Below are 25,414 nucleotides of genomic sequence, written 5' to 3' on the forward strand. Positions count from 1 at the left end.
GTAAATACAACCAATAGTCAGGGAAATATCGATGTCACAAATGCTCCAGTTGATCAGAAATTATTACTCAACTGCAGAGTACGGTCAATGAATCTGGCCTCCACAGCGAAACAAAAATGATAGAGGCAATTCTAACAGACAGACAGCCTCTAGATCGGTTAAAAACAATTACAACTAAAACAAAGGAAATTGAACAGGCCTACAGACAAGACTGTGAAACCTTTAGCATGGTAGTTAAGATGTTAGTAGAAAAAGACCCATCATTAGAGAAGCCCATTCAGTTCGCCCTGAGGCAGGACTTGTATGAAAGAGGTGAGCGATGCGTTGAAGAACTCAAACATTTCATTGTTCAGTATGATGCTGCGAACCAAAATGTGTTAGAGCCTCTCAGAGAAGGCTCATACTAAAGATAAAAATATGCTTTTAGATTTTTTGCATTTTGTCTACCATAGTACATAAATCTGCTTTATAGGATTACAATTTGAAGTGATAAAAGCAAATAATTTGGGGTAAAAGCTTTTATAGTAAGGAATGTACGTTTTATGTAGTTTGGCCAAACTAGGTGTGTGAGTGTTTGATAGGTATTATTTGTTTTGTTTGTCAAAGTAATTGTGTTATAGCAGAGGGAAAATGTGCAATGTATACCAAAGGCTGACTAAAAGGTATAGTTTATGTCCACTACAATTTTTTTTGCAAGCTACTAATTGTAGACATTATGTTTGAAAGTTTATAAAAGAGAGGAGTTTCGCTGAAATCTCCTGGAAAATTAAGTCCTCCAATGTAGATATAAATTTTGAGAACATTATGTAATTGCTAAAGTCTGGGTAAATATTTGACAACTTTGTTTAACATTTAATAGCCTAGCTCGTTTACAGATGGCTCTAATATTTTGAACAAGATCAGAGTGTTTTCCTAATAGTAAAAGAGATATCAGCATGGTGAATGCGTTGGGCCAAAATTTGACTGATTTGGCTTAGCATCCATTATACTGCCTTAAAAATCACCTGTATTAACATAGACTTTAAACATCAGAAGCCCAGATAACTCAGTTGGTGGAAAGTTAAATTGTCTATTAAGTGTTATTAAGGGTTAAATACTGTTAAAGTTAAGTGTTTAAAGTTCCATTTCTGTTAAGTTAAAGTGTTCTTAAGTTTAAGTTATGTAGAATTTAAAGTCGGTTGAGTTTTGTTAAAGTTAAGTTCTGTTAAATTTAAGTGATTTTACATATAAGTTCTGTTGATTTGAAAATCTGTTAAGTTTAAGTTCTGTTAAGTTTAAGTTTTGTTAAAGTTAAGGTCTGCTAAACTAAGTTCTATTAAGTTGAAATTCTGTTGAGTTTAATTTCTGTTAAGTTTAAGTAAAGATAAGTTTTAGTGATGTTAAGTTCTGTTAAGCTCAAATGTTTTAAGTTTAAGTGTTTTAAGTTTAAGTGTTATTAGGTTTAAGTGATGTTAGATAAATTTATGCTAAACGCTTATTTTATGATTTGTGTGTAAAATGTTAACATGAACATCAGAGAAATTTCCATTGGAGCCTAGCCCTGTTCAAAACATATACCAATTGTCTGAGAATGGAGAACAGGCTTAGCAAGCAGTTAATACTGATGAAATTTGTACATATGTTATTCTTTTGGTTTATTGTAAAAAACCGCTCATAATTATTTTTGAACATGACAAAAATGTTTTTGTGCCTTATTCTTATTTTTTTAAGTGGTATGCAAAGAGTGAATAATCCTTTTGTATGCCTTTGAAGTTTGCCGGGAGCGGTGGCAAGTCCATCACCACCAGGAAAAGATTTTTGACTAAAAATTTATAAAGGGTGTTAAAGGGGAATAGACGGAAATTGTTCTATAATTAGAGAAGCTTTAGGGAAAATAGGTAGGACATAAATTTTAAGAATAATAGGGGTATATAACATAACAAAACAGGTAATCAGAGGATGTGTAACCTGCTGTAAGGTAAACAAAGCCCATTTTCAAGAACATCCCTTTGGGGGGCGGGGGGGGGTTGCAGACCTCTAGCTTACCGGCTATTTTCACACATTTAGATTGATTTTACTAAACTGGCTAAAGTAGGGAGACATCGATACCTGCTACATCTGGTTTGTGGAGTTAAAATTTTGTTTGAAAATATTATACCAAGATATAAGGTCATGGAAGTAATTCACTCTGATAGAAGACTACATTTTGTGTTTTAAGTTATTCAGGAAGTAATGAAAATAATGGGAGACAATGAGACCATCACACTCTGTGGCACAGGAAAAGTTGAGAGGATGAATGGGGAAATAAAGAAACAACTCACCAAATTGATGATAGAAACAAAGTCGTTATGAATCAAGTGTTTACCATTGGTACTATTAAATATTAGAACTCAGCCTAGGGCTGATGTGGGGGTTTCCCCCTTCGAAATGCTGTACGGGATACACCCCAAGACCACCCCAGCCTCAGGGACCAGCAGATTAACACATACTTGACCGCCCTAATGCAATATAGGGAAGAACTGCAGAAAAGAGCATGATAGCCCAAAGACCACCACAGAAAGAAGGTGAATTTCATGCCAGCAGAATCAAAAGACTTGTGAAGAAACCTGGAAAACGGACTATCACATTTAAACCGGGTGATTGGATATTAATTAAATCATGGAAAAAGACTTCATTTACCCCACAGTAGAGGGTGTAAATGTAAAATTTGTCAGGATAGAAGGTGGAATCAGCCACAAGAGAAAAAGGGAGGAGTCAGGTTCTTGGCAAAATCATAGACGGTGCCCCTGTAATCCGATCCCTCGTACCCTTTGATAATGAGCTCTCTCTCTCTGAAACAGCATAACAGTGATAGGTTAGACCCTCCTGAAGAAATACCCCTGCTGCCGAGAAGACTATACCTCTCTCGTAGCTCGAGGCAACCGAGTTGACGAGCAAAGGCAGAGTGGTAGTACCTGTGGAGGAATAGATTCTAACCTAACAAAGAGAAAGATTATGGAACAGGCGGAGCATAAACTCCTAAAAAGAAAAGGGGAACAGTCACTAAATGGGGGAATGAATTGGCAAATATTTCAATTCAGAGGAAATATCTACCGTCTGACCTGGCAGGTTCTGGGTTTTTTTTCTTCTAAATATTGTGACCTGAGTGGATAGGTTCTGCCAGAGTTTTATATTGGGGAAGGGGATATCCCTGTGTCTCTACTCCTACAGGAGCTGTATAACTACCTGTGAAGTGGACCAAGCCTGCTTTCAATGCAACGGCGGGTGGACAATCTGGCAGACAAAGACAAAAAGCGTCTAAGAGGAGAAGCTGCCCCTGATCCTGCGGCCACTACTGATACAACTGAAGGGACACTCAAAAGTGGTCAACAGGGCCGTGACACGCCGCCAAACGGCTAAGGAATTGATTGACACTGTTGAATCATTATCGGCTTTTTACATAAGGGGACCAGCGGGGAAAAACTGCCCTGAGTGTTATAGGCCGTATTGTGCCGCTTGGGTAGCACTGTATTGGGGGAGTAGTGGTAAAACCTTTTGGGTGGAACAGTCTTTGCTCTGGCACTTATGGTGCAACACATGCCAGCACAAGCACATATTTGATAGCTGGCAGATGAACCTGAGGAGGCAGATGGGGCTGGATACAGCTTCGGCTTTAGATCTTTACGAATCTCCTGAACAGAAGATTTTGGCTTACTATCGATGGGAGATAAAGCATACTATAAAAAGGGTTAAAGCTCAAAGTAGGTCTTACATAGCTTCCGCATGGTGTACGAGATTGGTGCCCTTAACACGGCGTTCTATTTTAGGGCCCGTTAAAGGAGACTCTGATAAAGCATTAGATCAATGTATAAAAGAATTACAGGAGTTTAGAATACAACAGCCAGGAGTAAAGCTAAAGGTTGATAGAAAAAGGAAGGGAAAGAGAAAGGGAAAAGAAAAATAAAACATATTTTTTATTGTATTTCTTAGCACTGTAACAGCTAAGTAAATTTCCAGACTTAAAAGGATAAGGAAGGTGAAACCAAAGACAACGGGTTTCATAAACATTTGTTTATCTGTTTAGTGAAATGTTAATATGGGTGGGGGGTTTGCTATGATTGATAGCACAGTATCAGGTTATCCGCTCAGTAAACCTAAGATTCCAGGAACTCGGCAGATTGAGCCTAAAATTCCAGGAACCAGACAAAGGAAAATACCAATCTTCATCTTCAGACCCCCTGGGGATGGACTATGACCACCTAGACACAAAAGAAGAATATGCAGAGCACTACACATCAACCCAGAAGCAGGACTGTATAAGAACTCCACGAAATATCAGAGGAGTGCGGCAGTGGTGGAGTGGGGACTCCCCTGTCGCCCAGCATGCCCGGGGCGCTGACTTTGCCTATTATCGCTTGCTGTAACAATTAATAAATTTCATTTTATTTGGACTTATTAGTCAGTGATTAATTCCCCACCGCAACTAACCTATAACAGTTTTTATTTGATATTAATTTGTGTATTTTGATTTTTTTATAGTTTTCTGTGTTATAATGGAAAACAATTTTTTCATTATAGTTTATAGGAGGATTTTAGTGTTAAGATTAAAGTTTTTTGGGGTTTTTTTTATTTGCAATTTCATTTCTTCTTTAGTGATTTTGATGGGTTTATGTTGTTTTTTGTATGCTTGTATTTCGTTTTCTAGTTTTACTTGAGGGAAGATTGAAGAATTGAAAGGGTTAACACCTGACCTGCTAGTAACTTGTGGTTGGATTGTGTTAGGTCTGGTTTTATGGTTGGTTTTTGGGGTTTTTAGTGTTTAAATTTTTAGTTGTGGGGTTATTTTGTATGGGTTGTAGGTTGTAGGGGTTTTTTATTTTAGTTTTTTGGGGGGAGGGGACTTGATTGTAAGATTTTAATAGCTGTGGCTAGCTTTCTTTTGGTTGGGGTTTTGTAGCCTCTTTTGTTTTCCTGTTTGGTAGTTGTTGGGGTTTGGTTTGGTTAGAATTGGGCTGATGGGGGAGGTGGCCTGGGGATGGGTGAAGGGGCTCAGCCCACGGCAGGGTTGCTTGGTTGGGTTTGGTTTGGTTTGGTTGAGATGGGGGCTGCAGCCAGGGCCCACTGCTTCTTCGTTGACTGGAAAAGAAAGAGGAGGTTCCTGGGTTTTTTTGTCTTTAACATTTGTGTTTAACAGAGGCGTGTTCAGTATCTTAGTGGTTTAACAGATTGTCAGTTACACAAAAAGTTTTGTATTACTTTTTAAAATTCTTCTCATGTCAAACTACAACAGACATTCAACCAATAAAAAACACTTCTTAAACCATTGACTTAGTGCTTTCAACTGCACAAACTCTAAGCCTGTTTAATGTAATGTTAATCAAATTTTGCAGGAGAAACAGAAGAAGACACAGAAAGAAAGAAAAGATACAGAGAAGCACACACACAGCTACCAACTCCTGGATTTCAGGAGTGTTCACATAAAAATTCCAAGAGGAGGCTGGATCAAGATGTGTGCTCGCCTTGTGGTCAGCCTTAAATACCCCTTAGTCTCCCTGGGCCCTTCCCCCAGGTGGGACTGTGGGTCATTTGGTCCCTCAGGAGCTGGGCTGGGGGCTGCAGAGGTGGCTGTGGAGCATTGCCTGTGCTGTGCCAGGAACTGGCAGACACTGCTGGGCTGTGATAGAGGCTCTGGGGGAATTGGGGTTCCAGGGCAGGGCAGTGCTGGGGTTCCAGGGCAGGGCAAGACTGCACCTACCCCTTCCTCTCTCACACATGAAATGATTCTGGACAACAATCTCCTCCAGTCTGACACAACAGGGAATGTTGGAGGTGAAATCCCAATTGTGGCTATGGGCACTTGGCTGAGAAGGACAGTTCTTCTCCAGAGGAAGGAAAGCACAGAGCCCCAGTGTTTGGAAGGCAGGTGAGAGCCTCACTAGTCCAAGGCCAGCCAGACTTGTCAGGAATGGCAGATTTTCTCTGGGAGCAGATATAGGGAATTATGGAGGTGGAACTCCAATCTCGCCATCAGCACCTGGAGAAGCAGGACAGTTCTTTCTCATAGGAAGGAAAGCACAGACCCTTCCCCAGGGTTTTAGGGACAAATGAGACCTGACCCTTGTGAAACCATTGCCAGCCAGACTTGTCCTGGCAATATTCCTATGGGAAAAACCTTGGATATAAGGAAATTTGGAGGTGAAATCCCAATTCTGACCATGACTGCCTGGAGGAGAAGGAGAGTTCTTTTTAATGGCAAGAAAAGCATGGAGTCCCAGTGTTTCAGTAGTAGATGAGAAGAGACCCTAACCATGGCAAGGTCAGTTGGACTAGTCAGGTGACCCCTGGGAGGCCAAACCAGCCAGTTCTGTGTTCCCTTGGTATTGTGGGGCTCACAGTGTCACAATGGTGCCTTGATTACAAGAAGACCTGCAGTGTCACACTGGCCCCTTGGTTTGATGGGGTACCAGTGTCACAGTGGCCCATGGTTCCATTGGGCCCTGCAAAGTCACAATGGTCCCAACAATTCCATGAGGCCTTGCAGTGTCACAATGGTCTCTGTTGTTCCCCAGGTCCCACAATGTCACATGACTCCTCTGTTCCATGAGCCCTGCAATGTCACAATTGACCTTTGGACCCTGGGGGTTTGCAGTGTCACAATGGTCTGCTTTGGCTCCACAGTGTCACAATGGACAACTGATGAAACGAGGCCCTGCTATGTCACAATGGACCTTTGGTTCCATGCAGCCCTGCAGTGTCACAAAGGCCTCTTGGTTTTATGAGGGATCCCCAGAGTCACAGTGGTTTCACTGGTTCCATGAGGCTTCACAGTGTCACAATGCATTGTTTATTCCATGGATCGTCATAGCACCACAATGGTCTCCATGATTCCATGAGTCCCCTCAGTGTCACAATGGTCTCCTTGGTTCCATGACACCCCAAAGTGTCACAACGGTCTCCATGGCTCCATAAGGCTCAAAAATGTCACAGTGGTCTCCATGATTCCATGAAACCCCCAGAGTGTCACAATGGTCCCTTGGTCTCACAGGGGCCCACAGTGTCACTATGGCCCCTTGGTCTCACAGGGCCCCACAGTGTCACAATGGTCCCTTGGTTCCATGGCCCTGTGCTGCAGCATTTCCCCTCCCCTTCTCAGGCCACCCTGCCAGCTGAGAAATGCTCCTTGGGCCTGTGCCTTGGCCAACAGCCCCTGGGCTCAGCTCCTCTGCAGCTCATCACAAACACTGTCTGCTCCAGGCACTGCTGCTGCCCAACCAGCTCCTGATTTCGGTAGGAGCAGCCCTGGGAACTGTTTTTGTTCCCTCAATGGCACAACATCCCTGTTCACACAATGCCAAAGAAAGCTGTTGGTGCCAAGTGTGGCCAGGATGAACCATTGCTGGGACTGAAGCCCCTCTCTTGGCGCCCTGCAAACAGTGCTCCAAAAGGAGCCCTTGGAGCTCTCCTGTGCCAGCGACTCCCTCTGAGTGGGGCCTCTCCCAGCCGGGAACTCTCCCGTTTGCTGCACTCGGGGATCCCCAACAACGACGGAGCCTGGGCCGATCCCCCCACTCCTCCAGGCTCAACCCTTTGTCTGCTGGAGAGATGCCAAAGCATCAGCAGTGAGCATTTCCTGCCCTCAGGGGAATTTCTCACAGGTGCCTTGCACTGACTCTTTGTGTCTGTGTGCACACAGGAGTGCCTGTGCTGGGGAAATGGGGCAGAAATGCTTCTCTCTGAGGGGTTGGAGTGGCTTGGATAGCTGAGTCAGTCAGGCCTGTAAGTGAAGTTTAAGTCATGAAGGTCTAAGTGAAGTTAAATGCTGCTGAGAGCTGTTATTTTGCTAAACTGGTTTGTTTAATATAAGTTATAAGCTAAGTTGAATATAATTAAATGTTATTCCTCTTTTAAATAGCAAAGTCATAGATTATAAGTAAAGTTAAATACTGTTAAGTGCTGTTCTTTTGCGAAATTGTGAGGTTTAAGGTATCAGTTAAGGTTAAGGTGTAAGTTCGGTCCTGTTAAGTTTTAGCTCTGTTAAGTTTTTAGGCCATATTGCTTTTATCCTTGCCCTCAGTGTCCTTGTGTCACACACACACACACACACACACACACACAGGGGCAGTTCTCAGTTAATTTCTGGTTTGATTGCCTGGGTTCTGTTTGGTTTTGTGGTTGCTTTGTTTCCTTGGTGTGCCTGAAGCGTCCAGTCAGGAGAAGAAGGACTCTTGCCAAGGAACTTTGTGCTGCTGTCCCTTAATATTAAATCTGGTTTTTGCTGATCCCTTGCTGGGGATTTTTTCAGCGCTCTTAGCCCCTTGTTGGTATCAGGGTGAAGGAGCCCTGGCCCAGGCTCTGGCCCTGGGGGACATGGGGAAGCTGCCGGGGGGTCCCTGTCCCCCTGTGCCACCCCCAGGGCCCCGGCCCCCTGTCCCCGTGTCAGGCTCTGGGGTTGATCTCATGGAACATCCCATGGGGGAGGCTGCGGATCTGGGGGCGGGGGGACCCAGGGGGGACAGGGAGGGACCGCGCTGTGCACGAGCAGGGTTGGACTGCTCTGGGGGGAGCGGTGAGGGGGGCTGGGGCAGAGTGACCTCCCCAGTGACCTCACACTGCCCCTGTGATGTCACACAGCACCTGTGATGTCACACAGCCCCTGTGATGTCACACAGCTCCTGTGATGTCACACTGCCCTTGTGATGTCACACAGCCTCTTGTGATGTCACACAGCCATCTGTGATGTCACACAGCCTGTGATTTCACAGAAACAGGGGATATCGTAAATCTGCACTGTGATGTCTCAGAAGACTCTGTGATGTCACAAAGTCACACTTTCATATCACTGTCTGTTCTGTGATGTCACAGCCAGCTCTGTGATGTCACACAGTCCCCTCTATGATGTTGTAGCTTCTCAATGACCTCACACAACAAACTCTGTGATGTCACAGCCCAATCTGTGACCTCACACAGCCCACTCTGTGCTGTCACACAGCCCCTGGCTGACATCACAGCTGCTCTGTGGCTCTGTTACACAGCCACAGAGGTGCTGCTGTGACACAGCCCCCTCTGGGACATGCCACAGCCCCTGCCAGTGCTGAGCCCCTGTGAGCTCTGTCTGTGCCCTGTTGGTGTCCCTGAGGGGACCTGGCAGTGCCCCAGCCCTGCTGGGCTGTGCACAGGAGCTGCTCCTGACCAGAGCTGTCTCTCTGCAGCGCTGCCCTTGCCAGGAGCTGCCTCTGGGCCAGGAGCCCAGCCCAGCTCAGCAGCACAGACACAGCACAGGGACTTTAATGAGCCTCTGGGGCTTTGCTGCTCTTTGCATCAGACCCAGTCCCTCAGAATGTGCTCAAAAAATTTCTCAGGAACTCAATGTAAGATTGAAACACTGAAGTTTCTTGTACTTTACGTAGATACCTGTGAGGCATAAGACTGACAAAGTGTCCCCAGGTTCCAGGTGGAGGAGAAAACTGCTGGCAGGGATGACAGGTGGGGACAAGCAAGGGAAAGGTGTCTCTGGTGCTGAGCAAACCTGTGTCTCTGTCTCTGTCCCTGCAGGCTGTCAGCATCCCCCGGCTGCCCCACCTGGCTGGCCCCTTCCTTTGCTGACAGCTTTGCCTCCTGCCTGCCTCTGCCTGCCCACACAGAGCCTTGGGCTGCTCCAGGCTCCTGCTGGAGATGTGCTGCACCACAGTCCTGTCCTGGAAGGGAAATTCCTTTCTCCTGGTTCCAGTCTGATTTTCCCCAGGTGCCCTTGGAATTAATTCTTTCTTTCTCTGGCTGTTTTCTACTATGTGAAAAGGATCCAACATCTCTGAAACCACCCTTCCGTCCATCCCAGGGCTCTCCTCTGCTGTCCTCACTCCCCACCTCACTGAGCACAGAGCTCCCATGTCCCTATAAATTGTCAAGTGCTTGAGGCCAGGAGCACGTGGACATGAGGGACAGTTCTTTTGTATAGGAAGGAAACCGCAGAACCCCAGGGTTTTAAGGCATATGAGAAGCAGTCACCAGAAGCCAAGGCCAGCCAGACCTGTCTATCCTTGCAGATTTTGTCTTACAGTAACCCTTAGATATTCAGGGACTTTTGGGGGTGGAATTCCATTTCAGCCATGGGTTCCTGGACTGGAATGACTGTTCTCCATAGGAAGGAAAGGTGGAGACCCAGTATTTCAAAGGCTGATTAGAGGCAGCCCTAAGGAGGCCAAGGCCAGCCAGACTTGTTGTCAGGGGAGAATCCTTGGAGAGAAAGAATTTGGGAGGCCAAACCCCACTTTCGTCTAGGGGCATTTGGATGAGAAGGACAGTTCTTTTCCATAGGATGGAAAGTACAGAGCCCCAGTGTTTCAAAGGCAGATGAGAGCTGGCCCTCAGGAAACCAAGGGAACTTGGACAGTCCTAGCAGCTTTTGTTTGGGAGCTATCCTTATATCCAAGGCAGAGTAAGAACAAGTTATTAATGAGAGCAGGGTCAGGGGACCCACTAGAGACCTTATTTTTAAAGGCAACACCTAGACTCCTTTCCCACTCTACCTTGCTCCCAGGCACAGTTTGTGATTGTCTCTGTCCACATCTCCCAGTATTACTTCATGCCCAACTGCCAATACCAGTTGCCCATCTTCACTCATCTTGTCTGGATTTATGGGACCATCTTCTTCATCCTCTTCTCCAGCTTTTGGTACCAGTCCTACACCAAGGGCAAGCGGTTGCCCAGGGTGGATCAACAAGCAGCCCAGCACAACAGTAGCAGCATCCATGAAAATGGCACTGTCACCAATGGCAAGGTCAAAGCCAACTAGAGGGTGAAGTGCTCTCAGAGCCAATGAGAGCCCCACGGCAGAGGCAGCTGGGACCTGTCCCTCTGCTCTTGGGTGCCACTAGCCAAGTCAAGTGCCTACAGACTGTTGTACCCCTGTGCCCAGTCCTGCTGCCCCCTGTCTGCATGCTCAGCCCCCCTGCTCTGAGCAGCCATGGGCCACTTCTGCTCCTGGGAGGGCTTGTGCTGTTTCGCAGTGTTGCTGAGCAGAGAGGCAGCTGCCTGCATCAGAGCTGTGGGGCTGCAGTCCCATTCCAGTGTTTCCAAAGGAACTTTCTTCAAGTGCCTACATCTGGCTCTTCTGCCTAGCCGCCATTTCCTTCTGAGTAGGACCAAAAGAAGAGACTGCTTCCTGTCCTGGTGCCCTCTCCTCTTCCCTGTCTCACAAGAGCTTGTATTCATCCCTGGCTGCTTGTTACTGCTAGCTCATGTGTGAGCGCTCCTGCTCTATGATGCCTTGTGCCACTTTGTTCCATGCCACAGTGCTGCATGTCCCTTCTGGTCTCTGTGTGCCCAGCTTGGGAGTCCTGCCCTGGCATATCTGTGCCCAGGTGTCAGTGGAGAATGTAGGGGCAGTACTTATGGGACTTAAGGGCCCAGACCTGCCCAGTACGGTACCCATGCCCTGTGCCTAGTACATAGCAGGGGCTGTGACAGCCTGAAAGACTTCCCCCTTGTGATAAGCCCAGGTTGCCTTGCTCTCCTTGTGCCTGGGCTGGGTGCTCAGTGTGTGCTTAAGCCACACTTACCTGATCCTCTAAGGCAGCTGGTGGCTTGCTCCATAGTGGGGGAGACCAAGCTCAGCCTAGTCTTGGACCATTTCCATTCCTGTAAATTCAAGACTTGAGCAATAATTGCCCCTAAAATCAGCTCCTGGGCTCTCCTGCTTGGGTCCAGCCTTGCTCTGGCCTAGCCTGAGTAGAGTAGAGGGCGGTTTTAAGTGAGCACCTCTTGCCTTTGTGGATCTGACTGGGCCTGTGTGAAGATGTGCTCTGTCCTTCAGCAAGGCAGTGCAGCAGCTCTTCTGGCCTGGTGCCCAACACCTGCCCTGATTGTAACCAAAACATGCTGATGGCCTCGAGAACGAGGTGAAGGAGCCAGGCCCTGTCAGATTGGGCTGCTCTTCTATCACAAATAAACAAACAGAAGGAGAAATGCCTCTATTCTCTTGTTTTCATGGCTCAATATAAGCAAAAGCTCTTCCAAATGCTTGGTCCTGCCCAGCGTGGTTGAAGGCAGGGCTGGGAGAAGCAGCTGGTGCAGCAGGTTTGTGCTGGGGGAAGAGGGTGATGGCTGTGTGCTGATGAAGCAGATGGCAGATTGTTTCCAACTGTTTTGGTAGAGCAGTGCTCAGGGCTGGATGTGTGTCAAGGCTTCTGTTGTGAAAGCGACTCCACCCTGTCAAAAAATGGCTGGGGTGGAGTGTGGGTGTGGGCTGGGCCCTGGGCCACCTGCCCAGGAGGAACTGCTGCTTTTCAGAAATTATGGGGATTTGAGGTGTGGCAGAGCAGGGAATAGAGACTTTGGAAACTTGAGTGCTTGAGAAACAGCAGTTTGTTGCTTTCTGAATCTGCCAAAGCAGAAACTGCTGCTATCTGTGAATGCCCCTGCAGCATGGATCTGTGCACAATGTAGCTGGTTAATGTTGCTGTCTTGCTTTTGCTGCAGAAGTGCATCTTTGCCTGGCTGGGCTTTGTTATTTTTCCAACTGTCTCATTCTGGTATCTCTTTGGTACTGTTGGGGTGTAGGGCTGCCATCCCCCTTCTCATCCCCCCATGACTGGGCCCTCTTGAGCAGAGGGCAGCCTGAGTGCTGACTCAAGCCTGGGAAGAAGAGTGGGGAGCCAGCTGGGCAGCATGTGGCTGGGAGAAATGTGTTAGATCAGCAGCCTCCAGATGCTGAGTTTCGCTGTAGGGTTGGGTTGTGGGGTGGGAGGGCTTTAGTGGATGTCCAGCAAAAGCCCTGGAGCAGAGCTTGGTGTGAGAGAGCTCTGCTGATCTGACCTGGGCTGCTGTACACCTCAAGGCCCTGCTCTGAAATGCAGGAAAACATCTTCAAGTGCCCTGAACTGGTGTGACTAATATGCCTAAGCTGCACACAGCCATCACTCTCTTTTACAGCACTCAATGTCCTTGTATGTGAGAAGTCATGCAGTGTTCTCCCAGTTGTTGATGCTTCTCTGGGAGTAAAGACTTGGATGAGAATTTGTTCTTGTCCATGCTGAAGCGGGGTGTAATGTTAGTTCAGTGCTCAGAAGTCACCACTTCAGGAGCTGTAGGTGGTCCAGCTGACATGGACCTTTTCCTGTCAAGCCTCCTTCTCCCCTCCTGCTGGCTCTTGCTTAAAGACAGGATTGTCTTTGCTTTTGCCCAAAATAGTAACAATGCTTTAAACTACTTATGCTTGGTATTTTAGAATGGGCTGTTCCCTGCATGTGCTCTGCTCTCCCTTCCTCCAATTATTCCTGTTAGCTGTGCTCTTCTATGGGCTGGCCATGGCACTTGGTAATTAATATGCTGTCATGCTGTGAACTGAATTCACACCTTATAGGGCTGTGTTTACTGGGCCTGCTGGATCAGTGCCCACTTCCTTCCTCTGCTCCTCCTCACTCCAGGACTGTGAGAGACCAGCATGGGGTCAAAGACCCTGCAGTATCATTACCCTCTGGTAATTCTCAGAGGTCCTCTAAGGACTATGTAATACACAGCATCTGGGTGTGCGGCATGTGCTAAGGAGAAAGAAAGAGTCTGTGACAAAACTGAGCTGCTCTTACATGGGACTGAAAAAATGACAGGAACTTCTGGCATATAAAGCTTTCCTTCCAGGTCAGGGACCAGGGAAGGCCTAATCAGCTGTGGCCCTACAGGACAAGTCTGTGATAACTCCCAGCACCAAGTGCAGGGCTGTGGGGCAGGGCTCCTACAACAACAGCGCAGCTCTGTGGAAGAGCCCAGCCTTGCATCAGGGTTCCTGCTTGCTTCCCCTTTAGAGACAGCTGTGGCCCTAGGATTTGTGTCTGAGGGAGAGCTCCATCCTTGGACCTCCTGATCTTTCCCAAGTGGCCAAATGGGGATGCACCAGAAGCACTGCTGGGAAGGTGCTGGCTCAGTGGCTGTTTGTTGAGACTGTGACCCCATATCAGCTTTATGTGTGTGTGTGGGGGGGTGCTCTGGTGGGTGTGGTTACACACTCACTGGCCTTGGCAGAGCACAAGTCGGAACCTTTGAAGGTTCCAGCTGCTGTGAGGCTCAGGAGGCAGAGCTGGTGCTAGGCACAGTGTGGTACTGTGCTGAGAGAAAGGTGAAAACAGTTAATAATCTACCCTCACCTAATCACTGAGGGCTGATGGGAGGCACAGGCTTGGTGGAGCTGCTTTGTACAGGCCAAGGTGCTTATCAGCTGTGCAGTGTTCCCAGCAGCCCCTGGTAATGCTGGTGCAGCTGAAGGACAGGCTTGATGGTTCCGGTGCTGCCCCACAACCTCAGACACTGCATCTCCACCGTGCAAAGCATCATGGCTGAGCTGGTTGTTGGTCAGGTAAGGGCTCAAATATATTTCCTGCAACTTGCTCCAGCACAGTTCAGCCTGGAAAAAAGGCATTTTTCCAAGTGTAGGGGATTCAAACTCCAATAAATGTCAGCTGAGCCCTGGTGCTTGCTCCCCTGCATGAAGCCTCAGTGAGGCACCAGGGCCTCCTGTCAGCAGGAGGGGAAGGGAGATCAGAGTTCTTGGAAGAATACGTGACTGAAGGCTGAGCACAGGGTTGGTGGTGCTTTGCGTGGCTCTTGCATGACATCCAGGCTGGCTGTGGCAGTGTAAGCCAACCTTTTGTTTTGCATCAGGCTTTATGCCAGAGCCAGCCCCTTTCCAGCCTTTGGGGTGATTACAGTTGTTGCTCTATATTTCCCTCCCTCCTTTTTTTTCCAACAGCTAGTCTACTCCAGCACCATAGGCAGGCAGTGATGGCTGCCTGTAGCTAACAAGACAAACTGAGATCTGCCTGCAGAGCCATAGGAAGGTGTCCCTGGGCTTGTGAGACAGGCCAGGACAACACAAACTGAGGCCACAGCCATGCTGTGCTTTCAGTTGAGCCTGTGGTGGAGCTGCTGTGCTTGTAGTCAGCATCTAGATGGGGCAGGTGACATATCTATCTTAGCTGGGACAGAAACAGAAGTACAGCCCTTGCACAGCATCCTTCTGCTAGGCTGTGCTAAGCTCAGGGGCCTCTAAACTGGCCCTTAAGACCTAGGTCTCCACTCCTTGCCCAGATCCCCAGCCTCAGGGAGAAAGACTTGGGTTTAGGAGCCATGGCTTTTTCTTCCACCAGACTCCATTAAGAAAAAGTCAAGTTAAGCAGTTCATCAACATTTAAAATACTGCACAATAAAATACCAAATATCCCCCTCCCCACAACAATCCTGTGCTCTCAGTGGACGCTCTGGTGAAGAATACTGCTTTTGGCATTGTTTGCCTTCTCCTTCTTCTTGTTCTTTATGAGATCCATCTCAAAACAGCGGCAGATCCGCAGTGTCTCATCAGCAGCTGCTGAGGCCACTGCTGTACCATTAGGGCTCATGGTCAGGTTCAAGATTCTATCAGTATCACCTGAGGAGGAGAAGGAATGTGCAGTCAGGGCTGAGCTGATCAGCACATGCACATTTACTCCTGTATGTTCCCATGAGCCCTGCCAGCTTGCATAGCTGTCTCCCCAGTGGCTGTGGCAGCATGATTTCAGACCCCAAGCACACACTTGGATCAATGCTATCTCTTCCACAGCCCCGTGGGCATGCTTTACTCCTAGCAGCATGGCCCCGGATACTGTCCTGTATCAGTGATGCTGCAGGCTCAAACCAAGGAGTGCAGCTGTCTTCAACCTCTGACAGCCCCCCCACCCAGGCCCTGTCCATCTACCTTACAGCTCTGCAACCTTGTTCATTCTTAGATACTTCCATATAACCAGCTGATTCTGTGCAAAGCCATGGCCTGAAATGAGCTCCTTGTAGTTTGTGGACCATAGGATAGAAGTCACCTGCAAAGAGGCAGTAACACAGGTGAGGCGAGGTGCATGTGCTGATGCTCACCACTCGGAGGCAAGCATGGTCCCCCTCCTTCCCTGTGCCTCTGGGCCTGAGGAGCCAGTAGCTCTGTGGAGGTGTGCTGCCAGAAGGTGTTTGTCTCCAAGCTGATGTTCAGCTCTCACCTGGGAAAGGGTATCAACAGCACTGAGGCAGGTGCCAGAACACACGTTCCAGATGCGGATATGTCTGTCACTAGTGCCACCTCCAGTGGCTAGAACATTCATCTGCCATGGGCACCACGCCACAGCCTGAGAGAGGAGAGTTCATTTTAAAACATACCAGAGGCAACCTGCACCCAGCCAGTGCTGCATGCCTGCCTTGCACACACATATCCGCCCGTGGCAGCTCTGTGCTCACCTTGACAGCACCCTGGTGCTGAGTGAAGGTCTGCACAGGAGCAAAGTCGCCACCCCCACCTTGGGTGCATGGCCAGACGTTCACCAGACTGTCTTGCCACCACTGTCCAGGTAGCGGCCATCCAGAGACCATCTGAGTCCACACACCTCGTGTGTGTGGCCAGCAAGGGCGGCCACGTGATGCTCAGCCACTCGGACATCGTGGTGATGGATGTGCCCAGTCCGTGCACCACTGCAGAGAGAAGAGAAGGCTTGCAGGGTCAAGCTGCACATTTTCACCTAAATCCATTTTTGTTGTTGCAAGACTGCTATAGCTGCCACTGGGTTTCAACCAGTGTTACCAGCAACACAGGTCTGTTGGTGTGAGTGAAACACCCACACAAGCTCTTTACAACTTCAGCACAAATTGCAATACAGGAAAGAGGCCTTCTCCTCACAGCCCCAACAGATAAGGCTGAGTAAGAATCCCAAGCCAGGACAAACTTCTCTCTGCCATCCCTAACCCATGCCAAACATAGATTGATGGATAGGAGTTTGCAACAACTGGAAACTGCCCTTGACCCACTGCATTACCTGGAGAGGATGTAACTGTTCCAGATGAGGGTTCCCACATGGCCACAATGGCTGGTCATGGTTCGGAGATGTTTCTGCTGCTCAGCGTCCCATAGCTGGAGAGGCAAAGCAAAAAGTTCTTCAGAAGAAACCCAATCCTGTTTCTATGCCCTAGGAACCTCACTGCACAGGCTCTGGCATTCAGCTTTCTCAGTAAGGGAACAGAGAAAGTGTGTATCTCATGACTATAGCACAGAAGGTAACGCTACTTATCAGAAAACCCCCAAACGAAACGCTGCCTTGCACACTGGGCAGTTCCACCCCACACCAGGGAAGACAAGTCAGGTGCATGGCATCCTTCCTCTGCCAGGCAAGGTTTTGTCCCCAGTTCTGTCAATCCCTAGAAAACACCTCTAGTTTTACTCTTGCATTCACCTGAACCTCAGCACTACTTGTGCCAACAGCAAGGTAGTCTCCATCTTTAATCCATGACACAGAGGAAATATAAACATCTGGATGCTCCATCTGCAGCAGGGGGATAATCTCCCTAGTAGTGTGATTCCACAGATAAACAGTGTTGTCCAGAACCACTGCCAGGAAGTTCTGGGAGCTCCAGTCTACAAGATTCAGATCTACACTTTGAAAGAGCAATGCAGGTCACACCATGCTTGGCTAGAGAGCCCTGCCCTTCACCCGTGCTGATGCAGCAGGTGTGGGTGCACATGTGCACACACACACGTACAGGTGAGGGGCAGCCTTCTGAGTGTCACTATGCCCAGCTGCTGGGGCCAGGTACCCTGCTCCAAGGCACCTACACAGTGCCCTAGACCACTGTCCCTGTAAGGCCACACAGGGACACTCCAGAAGTGGTCTGTGCTAGCCTGGGTACACAAAATAATACAGACAGCCCAGTTACACTGTCCTAGGAACAGCAATCCAGTGCAAAATGTTCTGGATGCCCAGCACTCAACCCTGTAGCCTACTTACAGTAGTCGTTGAACGTCTCTGGTGCATCCAAGACCCGTTCTGGCTTTGAGGGAATATTTCTGCTATTCTTCCTGCTGAATCCAGGTGCCATTTTCTGACTGTAGAGCACTTTCAGGTTATTCTGATAGCCTGTGTGCAGGGGAACAGGTTTGTTAACCTGAGTTAGTTTCCTCCCAGCTGAGTGCTGCTCACCCACCTAGGAATCCCTTGGAATGAAAATGAAGTCCTAAGAGAAACACTCACAAGCCTGCAGTGCACTAAAATCACTGGCAGTATGAACTGCTGAACAGGGGTGAGCTACAATTTCGTCATTCATGGAAACAAATTTAACAAACACTTGGGTTTTTGAATCCCATTATATTTAGTTGCAGTTTAAGCTAGAAAGTGCACAGCAGAGGGTTTGATGCTCTTACAGACTTCATGAAGGTTTGGAACCTGCAGTACAGGTGAAATGTCACCGACATCTTTTCATAAAAATCCTTTCTTTAGGATTTTTCTCCCTTCTGAGAAGCTGTGGCCTCAGCAACAAAATGTAAACAAATGGTTATCTGCTGCTGTGGAATGCAACAGGTGGATGCGTGATTGGTCTCGGGTGAATGTTTGGATTTACTGACCACTCACAGCAGAGCTGGGTCTCACCCTCTGCTGAGACACAGCCCTTTGTTTATTCATTCTTTTTCTATTCTTAGCTTAGCTAGCTTCTGAGAACTTTCCTTCTATTTCATTTAGTATAGTAACAATGTAATATATATCATAAAATAATAAATCAAGCCTTCTGAACATGAGGTCAAGATTCTCATCTCTCTCTTCACCCTGAAGACCCTTGCAAGCCCTGTAACAGGTGACCAACTGGCAGTCATAGCACCTCTCCTAAATAAATTCACTGTAACTGTTATGCCCTCCCTCGACCTCAGGAACCATAAGAAAGGAGACTCCAGCCTGTGCAGCTCTCAGAAACCAGTTGATTTCTCCTGTGACCACACACAGAGCCTCTGTGTTGCTGTTCCCCTGACCTGATCTCTGCTGCTGATTCAGCTCACACAGACTCTGTATCATACCTTCTGGAGCATTCTCTAGTTTTCCACTGAGGTGGAGGATCTTTGCCTCTTCTACATCAAAACCATTCAGATGCACTGCCCAGGCTTTCTGTTGCTCCTACAGAGACAAATCACCCTCAGTGCAATGCATTTAAAACAATTCCCACACTGCAATTTAAACAGACACCTAAGTCCCCTTTTCTTAGAATCTGAAGATGTTTGCCTGTGCTGCAAAGGTCAGTCACACAGAGGCAGGTCAAAGCAATTTTTCCTCAGACTTTCATATATTGTCCTGCTCACATTTTCACACAATGGCAAATTCAGTGTTATTGCCAGTGGGAAAAGCCACAGCCACAAAGCGACCAAATGCTTCACAAACAGATTTCAGAACACAGTGTAAAACATTCCAGAAGTGTTCCCTGTGGAGACATTGTCCTAGAATAGCTACCACCAGTAGTTTCACTTTGCATAGGCTTACAGCTTTGTGTTTTTGTAACCTGCTACATTTTAAAGCCTCATTAGTCAAAAGCTAAATTTTGCTTCCAGAAGCAGCATAGGCTTAGAGTGCATGGCAGTCTCTACAGCTTCAATCACATCCTAGGCTCCTGAAGCCCAGAGCTGCAAGTAGTGATGGCTGGGACTTGTCAGTCCCGTGTGCCCACTTGATAGAACCTATAGTTTACTGCTCTGTAAAGGGGCAGGAAGGAGTAGCGGTTGTTTAAGTAATTGTAACTTAGCAACATGCTCACCTTCTTGGTAGAGGAATCCTCAGCAGGGTCATTCTTTTTGCTTAGGAGGAAATTTGCCATCTCCATCTGCATAGTGCTGCGGTTGGGAATGTAGCGATCCCCCCCAGCCTTTTTGGGGATGCTTTGAATTTTGGATCAAGATTTACCTGCATTCACATATGAAAATATTGTCTTACAGCTATTTAACAGCCTGTATTAAAGCTTTCATGGGAGTAAACCCAACACTCTTCCACATCACACCCACCAGACAAGTAGGACTCTGAGGTCTCATGCCACCCAGTCACAACTAACTTATATTTTCCTCCCTGCCACCAAGTTGGTTAGGGACTGTGTGCACTTGGGTCTAGTGCAACAATTCCAGAGTCCAGAGATAAGGGGAAGATACAGAAACGCTCACAGGATGTAAAGCTGTCAGCTGACAGTCCCGCCCACACTCATCCTAGCATACAGCTGTGCCAGCAAGGCTCAGCTGGGCGAACAGCAGCTGGCCAGCCCCAGTGCTCAGAGCTCTGCCCCTCATGCTGGCAAGGAGGTGGGTGGCTGTCAGGAGCACAACCCACCTCCTCCTGCCTGAGCAGCAGCCGGTAGGGCAGCGTGGCAGGGAGCCTAGAGCCCCATGGCTACGGACAAGCAGCCTGGGCCAGGCTCCCGCACTCAACCTCTGCCGCCGGTGGCCAGCGCTCACTGGGTATCTTGGATGGCGTCTTGCTGGAGCTGTGGGAGCGATTGGCTGGCTTCATGGGCGACACGCCGACGGGGCTGGGCCCGGGGCATCTCTCCTTGGCCTTGCGCTGCCATCGCGCAGGCGGCGCATTCGGGATCAGCGTGTCCAGCTTCAGCAGCCCGTGCAGGTCCGCCTCCAACAGGAACTGCACCATGGTCCTGCGGGCGGGCGGCGTTGGCCGTGCCCACCGGCCGGGCTGTGCCTACTCCGACAGGCCCCGCCGGCCTCCCCACCACCGGACCGTGCAAGCGCTCCGGCCGCTCCTCCCCACCAACGCACACCCCCACTCTCCCCAGCCGCTCCTCGGGACACTCGGTCAGCCGATACGCCCTCCCTCCGCTCCTCGGGGGTCCTTGATCAGCCGGTACCCCTTCCAGCTGCTCTTCGGGGCACTCTCAGGTAAGCGACATTCTCCCTTCCCCTGCCTTTCAAGAGCAATCTCGTCCCTGCTCTTTCTCTTCCCCACTGTGCTTTGCCTCTGCCCTGTGCCCCTGGGGCTGCTCTTGGCCAGGCAGCCTCAGTGGGAGCCAGCATTGGCTGCAGCCCCAGCGGGCCCCCCAGGAAAAGGCCCAGCAATTAGGAGGCCAGTGAAAGCTCTGGGCAGCAGCAGAACCCTCAGCAGAGTTCTTTAAACAATCATGGACTGGCCACACCTACACTGCAGCCTCACTGGGAATGTTTCCTATGTAGAGTAGACTTTCAAAAGAAGTCTACTTTCAAAAGAAGCTGTTTGAGGGAAAGGTGAACTAAACACTCACTGTCTTCTCGTAAGTCCAAATTTGGACAGAGCGTAAGATGAAAATCAGCTCCAAAACAAGCAGGCCTGCCAGGAAGCCCAGCCAGCAGCCTGTTCACTGACAGAAACCCCTTCCAAGGCCCTTCTGGGCATCAGGAACATGTACTGTGGTTCCAGCTGCACCTGTGGGAGCAATGGGGAGCGTCAGCCCGTGCTGTGCTGCACTGCTGAGCTGGCAGCACGGTGTATGCAGGCAGGACATTCTCCGTTTCCCCCAGAGATGGGGCCTGCAGGCACCTTGCCGCACCTTGGCACAGGCTGTGCCACCCAACCAAGCCCAGCAGGCCGGGAGGAGAGCCTGGGGCCAGCAGCAAGCTGAGAGAAGGCCCTGCTCTAGAACTGAGGGAGTTCCACCAGAAGCAAACAAAGATGGTAACTTGAAGAGATGCCCACTGTGCTCATAGTTTGTCTGAGAACACTAAGACGTGAGCTTGTCAAAAATCTTAAGTAACAGGGAAAAGGTTTTATGTATGTTGGTTGTGACTAGGTACAAAGCTCCTGCGGGAAAATAGCCTCTGCAGCAGGCTGTCTGGCTGAAGGGGTCTTACTTCTTCCTAGAATAAAGATTAGCACTGAAATGCAATTTTATTTTTTATTGTATGTGGAGAGTTTAGTTCAAGCATGGCTTAAAGAAAAAGGCCATGAAGGCATACAATTGAGAGAAAAGTAAAAGGTAGTTGCAAAGCAGTTCCAAAAGCAGTTCCCAGCCTGATTTCTATAAACAATTAGACTTTCTCAGGCATCACTTTATAAACAATAGGGTTCTCAGGCAGTCTTCCCATAACAAGCAAACACCCTCTCTGGGAAAAGATGGCACCCTGAGAACAGATGTGGAAATTTTGAGAACCTTTCATATCACAGTGGGGACACTGGTTTTGTTTTGTGTAAGCAATTAACGGTATTGTAAAACAAAGGGAGTGGTTAGAGTTTTCTCTGTTAGCCTATCATGAACCTGGATTTTGGAATATGCATGAAGTTCGTTAACACTGTTATTTAAAGTGACTGATCGATCAATAAACTTGAGTTCGATGCATTAATGGATGGTCGTTCTCCCTTCATCTCAACAAATGGTGACACCTGACCATGATAGCGAACACCTTGGGGATTGCGAACACCACAGGAGGTGAGGATTGGTTCAGGTTCCGAAGCAGCCGGAATGGCAATAAGCACGAATAAACAAAGCGGAGGAAAAGCCGCCGAGATGCGCCGTGCCCTAGGCGACCGTATAGACGGGCCTGGCTGATACGTGTGGCCGGAAGCCTTGAGGACCTGCAAAGTGCGCACTTATATAGGTATGGAAAGGCAAGCCGCATATGAACTTTTTATTACTTTCTTGCAAAAAAGGTAAATTAAGGGAATAGACTTACAGAAAGAATTACCAGGTCTTTTGGCTTATGGTTTGGAACGGGGCATCTTTGTGAATTCCCACACAGTTCATGAATTGTCAGAATGGCATAAATTTGGTGATATATTATGGCAGGTTACGTTAGACGATGATAAAACTGCTAAAAAGTGGGGTAAATTATGGCGGGTCGTTAATACCGAACTGTTGCAGTTTCAGGCTGAAAAAAGGGCTGCCCACCAGGCTACTGCCGCTCATGATGGTAACAAAGAGTACGATCAAGACAGGGAGTTTGATACGGAGTCAGGAACTCCTCTTGGCCCCGCTATGAGGACTGTTTTATTACCAGCCTCACCAACTCCCTCTGCGAGCCAGGCTGTGAGCCAGGCTGCGAGCCAGGCTTTAAGCCAGGCGCCACAGAGCGCTGCATGACCCACTTCGCTGCCTCCCTTAATGAGCCAGCCCCCCTTAACGAGCCAAGCTCCGCAGGGTGCTTTATTGCCCGCTTTGCCGCAGGCTACACGGAGCACCTCTGAGTCTCCCGTATCTGCTGTATCGCAGCAGCCGGGGCCAAAACCGATACTCCGTTCCCGAAAAGCAGTCAGTCAGTCCCTGGGTCGGAAAACGATCTAGCAGCGATGATTGCAAGGGAAAGACGAGATGCGTGGGCTGCCCTGGCCAAGGATACAATGGAAAAGGGAGACCAAGAGCTGATAAGCATGGCGAGCAAACTGGCTTGTCCGGTTATTTTTACCCCTCAGGCCGGAGGCAGTATACAGGCGACAATCAGTGCTTTAGACTGGAAAATGTTATCTCAATTGCGAGCTACTGTTAGTCAGTTTGGATTTAAAAGCGAACCAGCCAAGCAAATGCTCGATTATATTTTTGACACCAGCATCCTTCTCGTTAATGATTGCTGTGGCATAGTTAAACTAATCTTTACCCAACATCAACAATTGCTGTTTAATGCTCACTGGCAAGAGCTCGTTAACGAGTGCGTGGCAGTTCAAAGGCAGCCAGGTGACCCCCTCCATGGCGTCACTGTTAATGAGCTTATGGGTCTGGGACCTTTCCTTCGCACTGAGGCACAAGCCTTAACAGGTCAGGAGAAGTGCCGAGAGGCAATGAGGTTAGTCAGACTCGCAATAGAAAGGGTAAAGGAACCAGGAGGGATACCAGTATATATGGGAATTAAGCAAGGCAGAGAGGAATCATTTGGCACTTTTATTGATAGAGCTGCGGCTGCAATTGAGAGCGCTGGAGTAGCAGAATATATGCGCGGGGCCCTCCTCAAACAGTGTGCGATTCAAAATTGTAATTCTGCTACTAGAAACATACTTAATACCTTAGGTGCAAATTGGACTATAGAGGAGGCATTAGAGAGGATGCCTCTCATACCAACCGGGCAGCAGGCTTTAGTGGTAGACGCAATTAAACAGTTAGGAATAGGCTTGCAAGAACAGGCAAAGTCCTCTCAGAGTCAGGTTGCAGTTAGCCGCTGTTGCACCTCTCCAAGCATCAGCCGCATTTGCAGCATCAAATAAAAGGGGCCGCGTGAAATGTTACCGATGCGGAGGCATGGGCCATGTACGCCAGGAATGCCAGGCTGTCGGAATCTGGTGCCAGAAATGCCGTATGGACAATCATAATACGAGCGCTTGTAGACGGAGGTCGGGAAACTTCTCCAGGAGCGCGTAGTCTCACAGCAGCCGCGCCCAGACACAAATTGCCGCTGCAGCAACAACACCCCCCCATGCCTCCAACCCTCCGCAGCAGGCAGCCTCCAACCCATCGCAGCCGGGAGTCTCCAGCCCGCCACAGCAGGGAGCCTCGGCATGGACCTGGCAGCCGCAGTAGATGTAATGTTGATGACTCTGCACCCGCAAAAAATCCCTACGGGGGTCCAAGGACCTATTATTATACAGAACAAAGCGGTGGGTGCGCTACTATTTGGGAGATCTTCTGCATCTATGTTAGGACTGTTTGTTTTGCCTGGCGTTATTGACGCAGATTGCACGGGAGAGATTATGGTAATGGCTTACATCCCTTTTCCTCCTCTTCAAATAAACAAGGGACAAAGGATTGCTCAGCTGGTACCGCTTGAGCAAATGACGAAAGGAATACAACCCATAAAAACTCAAGAGAGGAGAGACAGTGCTTTTGGTTCCACAGCAGAACTTACCTTGTTAACTTTAAATCTTGCCGAGAGACCCAAGAAAAAAGTAGAAGTAGAATTTAACGGACAGAAAAGGTCATATTCAGGTCTGCTGGATACTGGAGCAGATTCCAGCATCATTAGTCCTAACTGCTGGCCTCATCATTGGCCTTTGCAGCCGGCAGCCACTGCAGTATCAGGGGTAGGAGGACTTACCCTGGCTAGCCGCTCACCCCCCCTTCAAGTTTATATCGACGGGAAGCAGCTGACGGCGACTTTTTCGGTGGTGCAGTTACCACCTACTGTTCAATGCCTTATAGGTCGGGACATTATGGTTCAGCTAGGGGTTGTTTTAACAAATGAACACCCTTTGGAGTAAAAGCCATTGCTTGGACTTTCCCAATTCCCATTACCTGGATCGTTGACACTCTGGTATGGGTTAAGCAATGGCCTTTGAAAGGGGAAAGTCTGCAACACGCATATCAGCTCGTCTCAGAACAGTTCCAACAGGGACACTTGCGTTTGTCTACCAGCCCCTGGAATACTCCAATTTTTGTAATTAAAAAGAAGTCAGGAAAATACAGACTGCTCCATGATTTGCGTGCTGTTAATGATCAGATGGAACCTATGGGCTCATTGCAACCTGGATTACCTAACCCAGCCATGATCCCGATGGATTGGCCTTTGCTGATTATTGATCTCAAGGACTTCTTTTTTACTATCGCCCTCCACCCGCAGGATATGCGACGGTTTGCTTTCACATTACCTGCGATTAATAAAGAAGCACCCGATCAGAGGTTTGAATGGACGGTTCTTTTGCAGGGCATGCGAAACAGCCCTACCTTGTGTCAGCTTTATGTCAGTGCAGCT

General features: G+C 48.4%; 1 pseudogene; it reads right to left on the minus strand.

Moving 5' to 3' along the window:
* Positions 1–15,212: 15,212 nt before the first annotated feature.
* LOC134413992 (cell division cycle protein 20 homolog) lies at positions 15,213–20,405 on the minus strand (annotated as a pseudogene).
* Between the last annotated feature and the right edge of the window lie 5,009 nt (positions 20,406–25,414).

Source organism: Melospiza melodia, unplaced genomic scaffold (genome assembly GCF_035770615.1).
Source record: "Melospiza melodia melodia isolate bMelMel2 unplaced genomic scaffold, bMelMel2.pri scaffold_70, whole genome shotgun sequence".
Taxonomy (NCBI): Eukaryota; Metazoa; Chordata; class Aves; order Passeriformes; family Passerellidae; genus Melospiza; species Melospiza melodia.